Here is an 18,236-nt window from a genome sequence, read left to right on the forward strand (position 1 = left end):
TTTGATGTGCGGCTGGGCTAACGGTAAAATATTGCAAAGCCTCTAAATTTTAAAGAACCGCTTGTAGTCCTGTCGCCAGGGGGGGTACAACGGCCTCCTTAATTCAGATGGACTTACCCAAGTTTTTTTTATATATTTTGACCCGTAGAATACGAATTTTTTGGGTAACAGTTGATCCGGATGTCGATAAGATTGTTATAGACAAAGAACTTGAGGAATTACATAACAGCGATTTCTCGCAAAACAAAACATATTTTTGTATTTTTTGGATCATTTTAAGCAAAAAATATTCCTACAAGTTTTTTCGTAGAATGCATAGTTTTCGAGATAACCGCGGTTGAACTTTCAAAAAATCGAAAAATTGCAATTTTTGAACCCGAATAACTTTTGATTAAAAAGTAAAGTAGCAATTCTGCTTACCGCATTTGAAAGTTTAAGTCAAATTATACCGGTTTTGATTATTTGCATTGTTAAAAATTAATTTTTTTATTCTTAAACTAATCTATAAACGCATAGTGTTTCCCGTGCCTAATACATGCGTTTTAACGCATGCTACGTAGAAATTGCCTCGCTTGCACTTGTAGCTACTCTACCTACTCGTTCGATTTTAAATGAGAAATCATTGAAAACATCACTCACATACTAGGTGTTTATAGCTTTGTTTAACAATCAAATAATAAATTTTTAGCAATGCAAATAATCAAAACCGATATAATTTGACTTAAACTTTCAAATGCGGTAAGCAGAATTGCTACTTTATTTTTTAATCAAAAGTTATTCGGGTTCAACAATTACAATTTTTCGATTTTTTGAAAGTTCAACCGCGGTTTTCTCGAAAACTATGCATTCTACAAAAAAACTTGTAGGAATATTTTTTGCTTAAAATGACCCAAAAAATACAAAAAGATGTTTTGTTTTGCGAGAAATCGCTGTTATGTAATTCCTCAAGTTCTTTGTCTATAACAATCTTATCGACATCCGGATCAACTGTTACCCAAAAAAATTGTATTCTGCAGGTCAAAATATATAAAAAAAACTTGGGTAAGTCCATCTGAATTAAGGAGGCCGTTGTACCCCCCCTGGCGACAGGACTATTGGATTGACATGAAATTTGGCATACACGTAGCTAACAGGTCATAGAAAAAAAGTGATATTGTGCCGATGTGTGCTTTTGCGTTGCGGGTGAGTTTCACCCCTTCTCGGAGGTGAAAGAATATATGTCCAAAATAAGTTCGGAATTCGATAAACTGACTAATTCTAAGCAACTTTTGTTCTATAGAGTTTTTTCATCGAGTCGATACTTTTCGAGTTATTTGCATGTGAATTTGTTCATTTTTAAACAAAATAACTACGTTTTAAGACGGTTTTTCGCAAATAACTTAAAAAGTAAGTATTTTGTCGAAAAAAAGACTCTTTAATAAAAATATAGTTTATAAAAAAATGAAAAAAATTGTGCATATGTCAAGTCTGTAGACCCAGTACAAGCAAAGTTGTAGCTAATGAAAAGTAGGTTCTTATTCGTCAAATTCCAAATCGAATATTTCATCGAGAAATAACCAAAAAACGGAACACTTTTCGGGGAACACTCATTTGAACTTTTTAAAGTGTTTAAAAAAGGTTTATTTTTTTTATAAAAAAAACTTCTAACCTTAAAAGTAAGTGAGTTACGCTCAAAATATTGTTGGTACCTTTTAATTTTTGGTAAAAAGAATTGCGAAAAGCACCACCTAATTAGCATATCAAATAAAATGAATAGTTACCGCTTGATAAGTTACTTTTCTTACCTATTTATTCTTTATACGATCTGTAAGTCTCAGCGGTTCAAAGTGCTTATTTTTGAAAAGGCTGTAGTAAAAATGGCTTGAACGAGTCACTAATCCCGAGTTTATGCAAACTTTGAACAGCCATAGCATAACCGATATTTGTCTAACAGGAAAACAAAAAGTCCAAAATATCCAGAAAAGCAAAACGTACATTTTACTACTTTTTGAGATTTTTGGTATTACTAATAATTTTTAAGTTATTTTGAAAAACAGCATTTTTTTCAAAATTAAAAATTTTAAAAATTTTGTTTTAAAACCTTTTTTTTTAAATAAGTACGTTGACCGATGAAACTTACAGATCATATAGACCCAACATAAATAAAGCAACACGTGAAGCGGTAACGATTAATTCTATTTAAGTTGTTAAGAGCACACAGTAGCGATCAACAGGTAGCAACAAAAGCGGTCCAAGATTGCGAAAGATCTGCGAACTTTCAAAAGTGAGGCAACAGTGCGTCGGTAATTCGACACTGACAGTGACGTTTATACTACTAGAGGTCTACGTATATCTGCAAAGAACATGCGCTCATTATCGTACCTAAAAAAATTCTTGGACAACATATCCTTCCATGATTACGTTAGGCTTTACAAGAAAATTTACCATAAAGCCATAAAAGCCGCCAAGGAAATTTATTACAATGCGAGGCTGGCTAAATCAGGTAATGTTGCTAAGGAAACGTGGTCTATCGTAAATGAACTGAGAGATAAGACTTCTTCTCCCACCACAATCCCGACTTCTACTGAGACCCTGAACAATTACTTTGTAAATGTGGCAAAAAATTTAACAAATACTATACCTCCTTCTCAGGATCCGATTTCATATCTTTCTCATAGGAATGTAAATAGTTTCTTTTTTACACCCATAGTATTAGGTGAACTACGCTCTACAATAAATGCCATTAAAAATAAATCGTCATCTGGGACTGATGGCCTCACTCTTAAAATGTTTTCTGCTCTACCTGATTGCACTTTAAACCATCTTACTACCTTAATAAACAGGTCATTCGAAACTGGAGTTTTTCCAAGCTGCCTTAAGACAGCGATAATTATTCCTATACATAAAGGAGGCGATAAAGATCTTGCTTCGAATTATCGCCCTATTGCACTCCTGCCCACGTTGTCGAAGATAATTGAAAGTCTGGTAAAAAAAAAGAATCTTATCTTTTCTGTTGAAATACAAATTGCTTACTCCACATCAATTTGGATTCCTGAGTGACAAATGCACGAATGATGCTATGTTCTTCCTTTTCGATCATGTTTACTCCAGTCTAAACAACCATCACTCTACAGCAACAATTTTCTGTGATTTCTCTAAAGCATTCGATTGTGTAAACCATAACATCTTGACTGACAAATTACAGCACTATGGATTTAGGGGAAATGCTCTTAAATGGCTTAAATCATATCTTAATAAAAGAAGTCAGTTTGTAAGGGTTGACACGAAGACGTCTTCTTGCATGCCATTAGAATGTGGGGTACCTCAGGGTTCAGTTCTAGGCCCTATATTGTTTCTGATATACATAAATGACATCTCTAGTCTTAACATTAAAGGTAAAATATGTCTCTTTGCAGATGATACTAGTATTACTTGGAGTAACACGGATATTATGGATCTTCGCAATACCATAGCTACAGACCTAGTCACCATTAAATCGTGGTGCGATTCGAATCTCCTGTTATTTAACGTTTCTAAAACCAAAGTCCTACCTACAACAGTATGATGCAACCTTTAGTACTTAATAACAACAGTCTAGAGGTAGTTGAATCGGTGAAGTTCTTAGGGATTATTGTGGATAAGTCTCTAAAATGGAACTTGCACATTGATGCCTTACACAAAAAATTAAGTTCTGCTTGTTTTGCGCTAAGATCAGTTGCTACGGAAATGAATTTGTCAACATCTAGGACCGTTTATTATGCCCTTTTTGAGTCTCATCTTCGGTACGCCCTTCCATTCTGGGGTACGTGTTGTGCGACTCAATTTGAGCGTATTTTTAAACTACAAAAGAGAGCTCTTCGTTACTCCCTGAGACTCAATAGCAGAGTTCATTGCCAAGAATTCTTTAAAAAATTTAAAATATTAACTCTTCCTTCTTTGTTTGTTTTTGAATCCGTTTGTTTAATCCGCAAACATGCATCAGAAGGTCCAGAGAGACCCACTCATAACTATCCCCTTAGAAACATGGATCATAATCTTTATCTGCCAACCCCACGGTCTGAGCTGGTTAAGTGCTCTATACTATACAATTCGAGAAAAATGTACAATCACCTGCCATCTAACATCAAATCTATTGCAGCATTTCCCGCTTTTCGCAAGGCCTTGAAAGCTTATTTGCTGGAGAAAGCTTTTTATACAGTGAATGACTTTTTTATAAACGATTTGAATTCAGCAAATTGACTTGTAGGATTATTACTTTCGAGTACTTGTGTACATATTTGCAGCGGCATAGAACTTTTGATTTACTTTCCCTTTCCCTTTTCCTCGTTTGCCTTCTTTTTGCTCTGACGTTGTATACTTATTGTTTGCAAAATTTTTAATTTTTTAATGTGTACTTAATAACTGTAAAATTATATTAAGTAGTATAACTCACGCCATTTACTTGGTGTCTGTTTCTGTTTTTGTTTTGTTTGTAGTTTTTTACTATTTTTTGTTTTTTATTGTATTTTTTATTTTGTATAAGCTTTGTCCACAAATTGTTAAAATTTTTTGACAATAAAGCATACCTTACTTACTTACTTACTTACTTACTTACTATCAAAAACAATAATTTTTATACACATAGGCGCGAAATGTTGCCAAGTCAATGTGACACAAAATCTAGGCACGGGATAAAAAAGTTTATTTGCAGAAAGTGTATTTTTTGTCTTTCTTAATGGCGGTACATGCTCCTTTTTTCAATATTTTATTTAGTTATAGAGTAATTTCAACATACTAACATATTTCTGAAATTGGGCTCTGTACCGCCCGCCATTATTTATTATATTACGAATATGTGTGCCAAATATCTCGACAAAATATTCAAAATTGGAGCCGCAATCTTGGAACGCGTTTGTTGCTACCTGTTGATCGCTACTGTTGGCTCTGAATTAGGGAGTGATTTTCCCGATTTTTTATGCCAAATCAAAACGGACCAACTGTATTTTGAGCGTAACTTGCTCACATTTGATGCTAGAATATTTTTTTTATAAAAATGGACTTAAAGCTTTTTAAACTCTTTAAAAAAGTTGTAATGAGTTTTTTCCACAAAGTGCTTCATTTTTTGGCTATTTCACGTTGAAATATATTTATTTGAAGTTTGGCGAATATGAACCTATTTTTCTTTAGCTATAACTCTGCTTCTACTAGGTCTAGAGACTTCATGTATACACCATTTTTTTTCACTTTTTACAAGCTATACTTTTGCTAACAATGGTCTTTTCAATAAAATACTTACTTTTTGAATTATTTTCGAAAAATTGTCTAAAAACGTGTTTGTTTTGCTGAAAAATGAACATATTCACTCGCAAATAACTCAAAAAGTATTGACTTAGTGAAAAAACTGTATAGAATAAAAGTTGCTTAGAATTAGTAATTTTATCGAATTTCGGGCTTATTTGAACGTTTGCTTTTTGCCCCCGAGAAGGGGTGAAACTCACTCCCAGGGCAAAAGCACACATCGGCACAATAAAACTTTTTTTCCTTGACATGTTGGCTATGCGTATGCCAAATTTTATGTAAATCCAAAAGGTTCTTTAAAATTTACAGCAAAAACCGTCAAATAATGTACTAATAAGCGATTTTTTGTGGGAGTGCCGCTCGTCTATAAAGTCATAACTATATAACTTTTTCCTATTGCATATTTTAACTTGGAATTTTCCAGAAAACTTTTTCATGAATTATGTTTTAGTGCTGTGTTGGTTAAATGTCCATTATGGGTCCCGGTGAATTCGTAACTATTTTAATCCCCCATCCTAATTACAGGCCAATTGGTAACTCTGACCCTCAGATAATTTTTCGGTAACCAATCAACTACCGGTGAATTCGTAACTAAATAAAGGTACATATAATCTTTTAGACTTGAAATAAACATATGGAAAATCTCTTTGCTTTTAAATTACCAGATGGATTTAAATAATTTATCATTGCTAAACATCTAAATATTAAATTTACAATTACTTGATAAAAACCAAGCTCGTGTATAGCTATCATCATTCTCTTTGCCTTGTCCCTATGCGGGGTCGGCTTCCCTTATTGCATTTCTCCACACAACTCTATCTTGGGTCATAGCAATGTTAATCCCCTTTACCAACATGTCCTGCCTTATCGTCTCTCCCCAGGTCTTCTTTGGTCTTCCTCTCCTACTCCTTCCAGGAATCTGCACTTCAGCTACTCTTCGTACTGGGTGATTAACGTCTCGACGTTGAACATGACCAAACCATCTTAACGTATGCTCTCTCATTTTGGCATCAATTGGTGCCACACCTAGACTTCCCCTAATATACTCATTTCTAATTTTATTCTTCTTTGTCACTCCACTCATCCATCTAAGCATTCTCATTTCCGCCACATGCATTCGTTGTTCCTCTTTCTTTTTCACTGCCCAACATTCAGTTCCGTGCATCATAGCCGGTCTTATGGCTGTTTTATAGAATTTTCCCTTCAGCTTCATTGGAATTTTTCTGTCACACAACACACCACTCGCTTTTTCCACTTCATCCATCCAGCCCTAATTCTACTGCATGCATCTCCATCTATTTCTCCATTACCCTGTAATACCGATCCTAGGTACTTAAAACTATTGCTTTTCACGATCATTTCACCATCCAAAGATACCATTTTATTTGTAGTAACTCCATATTTAAATGAACATTCCAAATACTCTGTTTTTGTCCTACTAAGTTTTAAACCTTTCCCTCCAGAGCTTGTCTCCACTGTTCCAGTTTTTGTTATAAGTCTCTTTCACTATTTCTTATTAACACTACATCATCAGCATACATTAGGCACCATGGAATACTACCCTGTAGTTTCTCTGTTATCTGGTCCAAAACTAATGAGAATAAATAAGGACTAAGCACCGAGCCTTGGTGCAATCCTACTTTCACCTGAAATTTATCAGTCTCTCCCACGGGTCTAGGACATTTCGCCGTCGCCGTTTCGCCGTCGCCATTTCGCCGTCGCCATTTCGCCGACGCCGTTTCGCCGTCGAGCCATTTCGCCGTCGCCGTTTCGCCGTCGCCGTTTCGCCGTGGAGCCATTTCGCCGTCACCATTTCGTTGTTAGCATTCGTACTTATAATTTCTTGGTTTTACTAGCAACATCAGCATTTTATTTACACTGACATTTAGTATCAAAAAAGTTAGTATGTTATCACGTTCTTGCGACATTTATTATAAAAAAAAGTTAGTATGTTATCACGTTCTTGTAAACTTAACCAATGCCGGGATGGCGACGGCGAAACGGCCGACGGCGATTTGGCTCGACGGCGAAACGGCCGACGGCGAAGTGGCTCGACGGCGAAACGGCGACGGCGAAACGTCCCAGTCCGCTCTCCCACACCTGCCCTAACACTAGTCGTTACTCCCTCATACATATCTCTCACAATATTTACATATTCGCCAGGGACTCCTTTCTTATTGAGTACCCACCACAGAATCTCTCGAGGAACTCTATCATATGCTTTCTCAAGATCAATGAATACTATATGAGCGTTGGTCTCTTTATTCCTGTATTTTTGCATCAGTTGCCTTACAATAAAAATTGCATCTGTTGTTGATCTGCCCTGCATAAAGCCAAATTGATTATCAGATATTTCGGTTTCTTCACGTATCCATCTATCAATTACTCTCTCCTATATTTTCATGGTGTGGCTAAGTAGTTTTATAGCCCTGTAGTTTGTGCATTGTTGTATGTCTCCCTTGTTTTTGTAGACAGGTACTAATATACTGCTTCTCCATTCGTCTGACATTTGTCCAACTTCCATAATTCTATTAAATAGACCTGCTAGCCAACTTTTCCTGTCTCTCCCAATGCTCTCCATACTTCCCCAGGAATATCATCTGGTCCGACTGCTTTTCCTTTCTTTATTTTTTGAAGCGCTTGAGCCACTTCCTCGTTTGTTATTCTGGTAACCATTGCTGTTACTGTCTCCGTTAACTCCACAGGCTGTCGGTCAAATTCTTCATTTAATAAACTGTCAAAATACTTTCTCCATCTCTTTTTGACATCCTTTTCGTGAATTAGTATTTTATTATTTTCATCTCGGATACATCTATACTTGATGGAAATCTATATCTAGCTCGTGTCTAGCTATACTTGATGGAAATAATATTTATAACACTCGTTAATGAAACACTATAATATTGTTTCAATTATTTTATTAAGATATTTCAATTTTTGCTTATTTTGTATAGGTACATAATACAAATATAATGTTTTTAAGCAAACCTAGAAACATTCGGTTTAGATTTAAGGTAAAAGGCAAGCCGCACGCCAAAGAAACATAAAACGTAAAACATGAAACATGAAACGTAAAACACGTTTCATGAAAATAAAACACAGGTAAACAAATCTTGAAGTCCGCCTACCAATGAAACGAGTGTGATTCATGCTCATAAAACATTTTTGCTTTCGGAGAGTTTCATACATGGCCGGACGTCTATTTGTTTAGCAGTGTTTTATTTTCATGAAACGTGATTTACGTTTCATGTTTCTTTGATGTGCGGCCTACCTTAGATTTAATCAATGGTTTCGAATTCACCTGAAGAAAGTTTCGAGTTGGCAGGTCAGGTAAAAGAAAAGTTACGAATTGGCCGGCGTACATTTTGATTTCAAAATTTTTGTCATTAAAAGTTACGGGTTGGCGCGTGTCCAAAATTACACTTACTTACTTTACTCCTCTTGATTCCATTTGGAACATAGGGCCTCTACAGTCCCCCTCCATTCATCTCTGTTTCTGGCCAGGGCTTTCACTTCTTTCCATGTTAACCCATTGTCTTCTAGCTCTCTTGTAATATTTCTTTTCCAGGATGTCATTGGTCTGCCTTGTTTTCTTTTTCCAGTTGGTTGGTAATCCAGGGCTTGTTTGGTTATATCATCTTCATTTTTCCTTAATGTGTGTCCAATAAACTTCCATTTGCGTCTGTTTATCGTTTTGGCTATCGGCTCTTGATTAGTTTTTCTCCAAAGTTCCTTGTTACTTATCCGATTTGGCCAATATATTTGCAATATTCGTCTAAGGCATCTATTTAGAAATGTTTGCACCTTTTGTATAATTTTTTTCTCTATTTTCCAAGTTTCTGCTGCATATAGCAAAATACTCTTTACATTTGTATTAAATATCCTGATTTTGGTTTTGGTTGTTAATCTATTGGATAGATAGTTATTCAGCATATAGAACGCATTTTGGGCTTTAGTTATCCTTCCATTAATTTCCTCTTCTATTTCACCGCTAGCGTCAATTATGCTTCCCAGATAGCAAAACTTCTGTACATTTTCTACTTCTTCTCCTTCAATGAATATACCCATTTCTCTTTCCGTATTTATCTTCATAAGTTTGGTTTTTCTTGGTGTTAATCTCTAGTCCTATTTTTCTTGCTTCTTTTGTCACCTTTTCTGTTTTTTTCTGCATATGTTGTCTTTTTTCGGACACCAGACATATATCATCTGCAAAGTCTAGATCTTCAAGCTGACCGAAAGCATTCCATCTAATTCCTGTTTTATTTTTCGTTGCCTTCTTCATGACCCAGTCAATTAAGATCAGAAATATGGTTGGAGATAGAATACACCCCTGTCTGACTCCACTGTCTATGTTGATTGGTTCTGTGAGTTTCCCATTGTGCATGATTTGTGCGGTATAGTTTTCATAGAACATTTTGATAATTCTTATATATTTTAATGGAATTCCATATCTCTTTAATATTTCCCACATTTTTTCTCTGTTAATCCGGTCAAAGGCTTGTCTAAAGTCAATGAAATTTATATAGATTTTGCTCTGCCATTCTATTGTTTGTTCTACAATGTTTCTTAATGTGTTAATATGATCTGTGCATGCTTTATTACTTCTGAAGCCCGCTTGGTTTGGTCTTAACAACTGGTCTATAGTTTCTTTCATTCTTTCTAGTGTCATCCTTGTCATGACTTTACTCACTGTAGAAAGTAGTGTTATTGCTCTCCAATTGTTGCAATTCGTTTGATCTCCCTTCTTGGGTATCTTTACAATTATACCTTTTTTCCAATCATCAGGTATTCTCTCCTCCTGCCATATTCTGTTTATTAGTACATACAGGATTTCTTCCGATGTTTCTCTATCTGCTTTCAGTAGTTCTGTGGTAATGTTATCTATTCCAGCTGCTTTCCCTCTTTTCAGCTGTTGTATTGCTTTACTTACTTCTTTTTTTGTGAATTCAGATTCGGTGAAGTTTAGTTCTTCCTTTATTTCTTCATTTTCCATTTCGTGTTCTATTGTTCTGTTGGCATATACTTCTCTAAAATGTTCGATCCATCTCTCAATTATTTCCTTTTCATTCTTCAATATTTTCCCGTTCTTGTCTTTTACATGCTCAACGTTCATTTTTCCGCGCGAGCTTAGTTTTTTCGTCGTTTTATATAGAGTTCCCATGTCGTTGTTTTTTGCTGCTGTTTCTGCTTTTATTAACAGTTCTTCGTTATATTGTCTTTTGTCGTTTCTCGCACTTTTTTTAACTTCTTTATCTTTCTCTCTATATTCTCTCTTCATTTGTTCCCTATCTCTTAGATCATTTTTTTAGCATTTTACATTTAAGTAGTTTCCCCTTTCGTTTATTTTTTCCCACGTGCTTCTCGATAGCCATGGTTTATTACTTCTTTTTTGTATTCCTATCGTTTCTTTTGCTGCTTGTGTATATACATACTTGCATTTATCCCACAGCTCTTCTATCGTGGCATTTTCTGTGTTGTAAGTTTTATTATATAATTCTCTTAACTTGGTCTTATATTCTTCAGTACTTTCATTTCCGTCTTTGAGCCAGTGAACGTTATATCTTTCTCGTTGTTCCATTGGCGTTTTCTTACTTCTGGCTAGTTTGAGTTTGATTTTGGCTCTAATCAACATGTGGTCGGACCCTATGTCTGCCCCTCTCATTGCTCTAACATCTAAGAGTGAGTGCGTCCATGTCTTATCTATGGTTATGTGGTCAATCTGATTGTGTGTTTGTCTATCAGGGGATGTCCATGTTACTTTATGTATGCGTTTGTGTCGAAATATACTTCCACCTATGACTAAACTATTTTGGGTGCAGAAATCTATAAACATGTTACCATTCTCATTAATTTGTCCCAATCCTTCTTTCCCCATTACAGTTTCTCTTCCACTATTATTCGTTCCTATTTTGGCATTCATATCTCCGATTATCATCACAATATCTTTTTTATATTTATTTTGTATTTTATCGTATGCCATCTGTAGCTGTTGGTAAAACTCATCTTTTATGTCCTGTTCCTTTTCATTTGTTGGTGCATATACATTAACAATTATTAGATTTTTATATCTCGCTTTGAATCTAGCCATTATTATTCTATCCGAGATGGCTTCCCATTCTATTAGGGCATTTGTTGCTTCTTTTGAAATCATGAATGCAACACCACTCTCGTGTCGGTCTTTTTCGCCACATTTTCCCGAGTATATAACCGTTTTGGCGTGTTCAATTCTTGTTTTTCCACATCCCTTCCATCTAATTTCAGATAATCCTAATATACGAATGTTATTTTTATCCATTTCTTTTGCCACTTGATGTGTTTTACTTGTTTCAAACATTGTTCGGACATTCCAACATCCTATGTACGTTGTTTTTCTCAAATCCATTTCCGTGGCCATTTTCGTCATCGCGTTATCCGTCCTATTTCCGAGGCTTGTAGAGGTTTCTTCAGCAATAATATTTTTTATGTGGTGAGGTTGCTAACCTCACGCACAACCCTCCTCCTTTCTCATCCTGGGCTTGGGACCAGGCAATGGTGGAGTTGTCCAAAATTATAAAGTATATAAAATTATAAAATATAAATCTATAATTCTTTATTCTAATTAATGATGTCAATCGGATTTCATCAATTGCCGAAATATATTAATCATATGCCAAAATATTTGTTAGTGTTAACGAAAATAATGATATTCCATAACATCAATTCTAGAATTGAAATTTGTGTAGCACAGCTAAAATACGACACCAACACGGAACTGCCCGATCTTGTATAAGCGTCCACATGGTATTTTAATAAAAAAAACGTAATCGCGATTACATTGAGAATTTTAGAATTATATTAATTAAATAACCAAAAACATTTATTATTATCAATAATATCAATTTTCTAAAACAATTATTTAAGTTCAATATTCCAAAAACTAAGAATTTTAGTTAAATATTTTAGACATTCGTACACTACCATAGCCACCTTTGGTGGCTATGACACTACTCATACATTCAAACGCAAATGACAGTTCAGTGTTGCTGACTGCGGTCAATTAGGCATTCCAAATCACGTGATATAATATGGCTGCTGGATGGCGAAACTGTCATCCATAGGCGTATCCAATGTTTAAACCACTTCATATTTAATTTGCTATCACAATTTCACAAATTTCGCTACACAATTAACAAAAAAACAAAACCAAACAGGATATTCTTTACAAATTTGTCAATATTCAAGGTAAACATTAGATACGCCATGACCACCCCCCTTAACTATGTCTATGGCCATGTCAGTTTAGCCATCCACCGGCCACCACTGACAGTTCATTGGAATCCCTAATTATGCTGTGAGCTGTGAAATAATCTATTTTAATGATTATACCTACACTATGATAATATTGTTGCTAATTAATATATTTCGGCAAGTAATGAAAACCAATTGACATCATTAATTAGAATAAATAATTATAGATATTATTTTTATAGTAAACAAAAACAAAGAAAAATATCTCTGACAAGTAATGACATAAACGTGGCCATGATGAAAAGTCACATTCTAATGTTTTGACAGTGCTCATACATCAAAAATTGTGACCTACGTACACGGTTATTAGACTTTATTACGGTTGTCTTGTACGACGGTGGTGGGAAGACTTATATTTTTGACTTTACGTCACAAGAGTTTACAGTCCCATATTTTTAAATGATTTTCGATCATTGAATGTGTGTTATTGTGTATATATGTGTATTATTTGTGTTATTATGAAATAATTAGACAAATAGTACACATTTTATCTTATACCGGGTGGTGAATCGTAAAAAGAGCCATAGGAAACTCAATGTAAATTCTGAATTGTTGAATTCCTGCTTCCCTAATTATTTTACATCAAAAGTCATGAGAGAATACTTGTAGAGAATTAAAATCTGTATTAAAATCAAAAGTTCAAATTGTTCTACGATTTAAATGCATTCCAAAATTTTGAAAAATATGATACATTTGCCACAATAGGTATGCGTGTAAAAGTAAGGCCACACGTTACTATTTAACTGACAGTGCTCATACCATTGACTGAATAAAAAAATCTTTATTATTAATCCTTTCTCCGCAACTGAGGGTATCTTATCAACTGTATTGTTTTTAAACAATAGATGATAAAATAAAAATATTGACAGTTCAAAAATGTGAACATTATTGCATTGTGTGTGGCCTAAGTTTGGGCTGAAAACTAAAATGTATTGCATTTTTACAAAATTTTTGAATATGTTTAATTACGTAGACCAATTTTAACAGTTATTTCCAATACAGATTGCAATCCTCTACAAATAGTTTCTAATGTCTTTTGATGTACAATAATTATTAGGGAAGCTGGAATTCAACAGTTCACAATTTTACATTGAGTTAATGCAAAATTTTGACGCATGTCAAAATTCTCAATGTGTTTTAATTGTATTCATTTTTTTCGAATCCTGAAAAAACTAATCAATAGGTATTTTTGAAAAATTTAAACTCAGAATGAAAGACTACATTATTACCGAGGGCTGAAAGTACCTGAAAACTTCTATAATGTTTATTTTAATAAGTTGCAGGGCTGAAAATAAAAGAGAAGTGTGATATTTAATTTCAAATATTTCATTCAATAGAATCTGCTTGTTTATTCTAAGGGGCTTTCCGCCCTCGGTAATAATGTAATCTTGCATCCTGCGTTTAAATTTTTCTAAAATACTTGGTTTTCTCAGGATTCGAAAAAAATCATATTACGATACAAATGACAGTAAACTCTCGTGACGTAATCTCACCCTTAATTTTCACTGATTAGTCGATTTAGGCAACCGTAGTAATGTCTAAGAACCGTGACCTACGTAATCTTGCTTTTGTAGTAAAAATACTATACTCAACTTTTTTAAGTAAACATGAAACTAACGAAATCTAACAACAAAATGCTTAAAAATTAACAACTCCTCTCTTAATGTGTTTAAACATTTTGGACAAATCTCAAATCTCATTGTTATCTAAATACTTCAAAGATGACACAATAAAATTTTCAAAAGGAAAGATTTACAGTGACGAAAGATACAGCGAGGTAAAGTTTAAAAATCATCAAAATTTATTTTTCACATTTTTGCATAAAATTTGATTCTTGAACATGTTCCACCAACTCTAGATAAAAATAAACTTCATATTCGGATTCAGCGGCCTCGAAAACATAAATAATGACCAGAATTGGTCATTCACCTTAAAGTTGATTTTCTTGGTCGGTATAACGTAATTTTAGGGGTTGTTGCCGCTCGCCTATTATAGAGGGTAAGGTAATCCCTTTTTATGCAGATCCGTCTATTCTGTAAAAATTGGGAGGTTTTGTCCTATTTCACGCTTCATTTTTTGGACTATATGATTAATGATAATAACCACTTATTATAATTCCGTATCTCGTTTTAAAAATAGTGGGAGATATCACAATATTTACTAATTTGCCATGCCAAATCCGTCCGCAACCACTGTCATTTTTAAAATAATTGTTAGTAAGTAGGCGCCAAAAACAGAGTCAGTAGTCAGTAGTCAGTCAGTCAGTGTTAGACGTTCTTTGGTGCAGGTTGTGCCAACTATTTCGCCGTAGGCTTGAGAAACACACGCCTGCTTACCACGTGGATCGTGTATTTAATATTCTTGTGTTTGTGTTCAGGCAAATCTGTTAAATATAAATAAAGTGTTTTTTGTTGATTTCTAAAATTCTAAACAAAGCGCAGCGGGAAAAGTGATAGGATATATTTTTTATTTCTGTTAGAAGCCTTGATTTTGTGCAATTTTTGTGGGAAATTTGTGATTCTATTTTATAAATAGGAGAGTTTTAACTTTTAAGGTTAGTAGCTGCATTTTTCATTTCTATTTTAAATTCAATATAAATATTAAACAAAGACTCGCGTTTACTTTGTTTGAAAAACTGTTTTTTTTTTAATTATGTTATAACTTATAATAGACCAGGGCGGATCTGTTTTGAGGTGGATGTGAGAGGTGGCATTCGGATTTTTGGAGATAAAGTTGGTGACAACTTCCATAATTAGAATTGACTTATGCTCCTTCTCAAAACATGTCCGGAACCGGAACATTAATAAAAAAATTGAAATATTTAAAAATGTCGAAAAGCATAGAATTTTTTCTACTTTCTTTGCTTATAACTTTAGAACTATTAATTTTGGAACAAAGTCGTAGGGAAATAAAATAAAGATAATTAAATTTTGTATGATATACGACTGGTTAAAAATGTCTTAAATTATTACCATTTCTGCAAAATGGCAATAAATACAAAATAAGGGGACAAAATAAGCCTGTTTTTGTTCAATGTTTTTCAACCACTTTGGTTGCACTTAGAACCTTCGTAATTCGCTTTAAAAATTCTTATAACATACTTAATTAACCCTTGACCCGTCCACCAAATTTCATTAAAATCGACTTAATAGATTTTGCATAATAATTTTGCAATCTAAATTTTTTTAAAAAAGTTCAGATTTTTTAAAAGCTTTCTAAACAAAAAGTAGACCATATTTAAAAGTTTGTTAATTTTTTTTACATATAAACAGACGCTCTACCTATCTAATACACCTTACAGAATTAAAATTGGATTTTTTTAAGCAGCCTCAGGTCAGCAATGTTTTTAAAGTTATAAACAATTTTTGAAGTGAAAACTTCTTTAGGGACGTTGTGCGATTTTTGGATAGGGGAAAAAGCATTGAATTCGCGACCGTCATCGCTTATGCCTTGCCTTAAGCTATATATTATTTTTGTATGTATGTATATATAAATTGTATAGAAGCATTTAAATTTTAAATAAATGTAAAACCTATTTCAGGATGGGGAAAAAGGATTTATTTCGCGACCGTCATCTCTTCGACTAAATAAATTTTGTAGGTATATTTATTGAAGTGAAAACTTCTTTAGGGACGTTGTGCACTTTTTGGATGGAAAATGTATTAAATTAGTGACCGTCATTGCGACTGTCATCGTTTCGAAGAAATAAATATTTGAAGTGAAAACTTGTTGTGGGACATTGTGCACTTTTAGGATGGGGAAAAAATATTAAAAATTAGCGACCGTTATCGCGATTGCCATCACTTCGACGAAATAAATTTTTGAAGTGAAAACTTCTTTTCGGGACGTTGTACACTTTTTAGATGGCGAAAAAGTTTGAATTAGCGACCGTCATCGCTTCGGCGAAATAAATTTTTGAAGTGAAAACTTCTTTAGGGACGTGCACTTTTTGGATAAGGAAAAATTATTAAATTAGATACCGTCATCGCTTCGACGAAATAAATTTTTAAAGTGAAAATTTCTTTGGGGACCTTGTGCACTTTTTGGATGGAAAAAGTATTAAATTAGCGACAATCATCGCTTCGCAGAAATAAATATTTGAAGTGAAAACTTCTTTAGGGACGTGCACTTTTTGGATAAGGAAAAATTATTAAATTAGATACCGTCATCGCTTCGACGAAATAAATTTTTAAAGTGAAAATTTCTTTGGGGACCTTGTGCACTTTTTGGATGGAAAAAGTATTAAATTAGCGACAATCATCGCTTCGCAGAAATAAATATTTGAAGTGAAAACTTCTTGAGGGACGTTGTGCACTTTTTGGATGAGGAAAAAGTATTAAATTAGCGACCGTCATCGCTTCGAGAAATTTTTGAATTAAAAATTTCTTTAGGGACGTTGTGCACTTTTTGGATGGGAAAAAGTATTGAATTAGCGACCATCATCGCTTCAACGAAATAAATATTTGAAGTGAAAACTTCTTGAGGGACGTTCTGCACTTTTTGGAGGGGGAAAAAGTATTAAATTAGGGAACGTCATCGCTTTGACGAAATAATTTTTTGAATTGAAAATTTCTTTAGGGATGTTGTGCACTTCTTGGGTGGGGAAAAAGTATTGAATTTGCGACCGTCATCACTTCGTTAAAATAAATTTTGTACGTATATAAATTACGTGTATGTATATTATATAAAGAGCATAGGGCATACGCATCGCGTATATCATTTGGTATAGCACTTCTTTTTGGATGGGGAAAAAGCATTGGGCTCGTAATTTATTTACTATAAGAAGTTTTCACTTCTGTCGGCACTCCCATGAGTACCTTCAATTTTTTTTGGCTTATAAATAAATTAGTGTTGCCGCCAGGGGGGGGGGCTGAAACGGCCTCCTTTATTTAGATGGACTTACCCAACTTTTTTGACCCGTAAAACACGAATTGTTTGTGTAACAGTTGAGTGTCGATAAGATTGTTATAAACAAAGAACTTGAGGAATTACATAACAGCGATTTCTCGCTAAATAAAACAATTTTTTTGTATTTTTTGGGTAATTCTAAGCAAAAAATGTTCTTACAAGTTTTTTTGTAGGATGCAGTTTTCGAGGTAAACGCGGTTAAACTTTCAAAAAATCGAAAAATTGCAATTTTTGAACCCGAATAACTTTTGATTAAAAAATAAAATAGCAATTCTTCATCTTACAGCATTTCAAAGTTTAAGTCAAAATATACCGGTTTTGATTATTTGCATTGCTAAAAATTTATTTTTTTATTGGTAAACAAAGCTATTTGTTTATAAGCGAAAAAATTGTTTATAATTTTAAAACATTGCTGAGGCCGCTTAAATAATCCGATTTTAATTTTGAAAAGTGTATTAGATTTAAAGTGTAGTATACACGATTTTCTAAGTCCTGCCCTTTGCACTACTGGAAGGTTAGAAAAGGTACTTACAATTTATGGAAAAATCCACGGGTTTCCTGTGACTTTTCCTGTGAAAATTAGATTTTCCATGAGGAAAAAATGGGGAGTTGCGATTGCGATGAATTTCTGATTCCTGCCATATTCATAGAATGACAGGACACTATCAATGTTATGAAGAAATTGTTTTGGGCAGGAGGGTTGCAAAAGGACTAAGGGAGTATATGGATATACGAACATGTAATGAAAATAATGAAATTTTCATAATTTTCTGAGTTCTGCCAAC

The 18,236-nt window shown here is 33.9% G+C and overlaps 1 protein-coding gene across 5 annotated transcripts in view; it reads left to right on the plus strand.

The window, feature by feature from the left end:
- The first annotated feature begins 14,750 nt into the window (after positions 1-14,750).
- LOC126882130 (monocarboxylate transporter 5) overlaps positions 14,751-18,236 on the plus strand; it is a 681,181-nt gene continuing 677,695 nt past the window's right edge. For 2 of the 5 annotated variants that reach the window (XM_050646979.1, XM_050646980.1), the window contains exon 1: positions 14,751-15,097. The gene's annotated coding sequence lies outside the window, so the exon portion shown is untranslated. The remainder of the gene's footprint in view (positions 15,098-18,236) is intronic. The other 3 variants (XM_050646977.1, XM_050646978.1, XM_050646976.1) reach the window with 2 other exon arrangements.

This window comes from Diabrotica virgifera, chromosome 3 (assembly GCF_917563875.1).
Source record: "Diabrotica virgifera virgifera chromosome 3, PGI_DIABVI_V3a".
Taxonomy (NCBI): Eukaryota; Metazoa; Arthropoda; class Insecta; order Coleoptera; family Chrysomelidae; genus Diabrotica; species Diabrotica virgifera.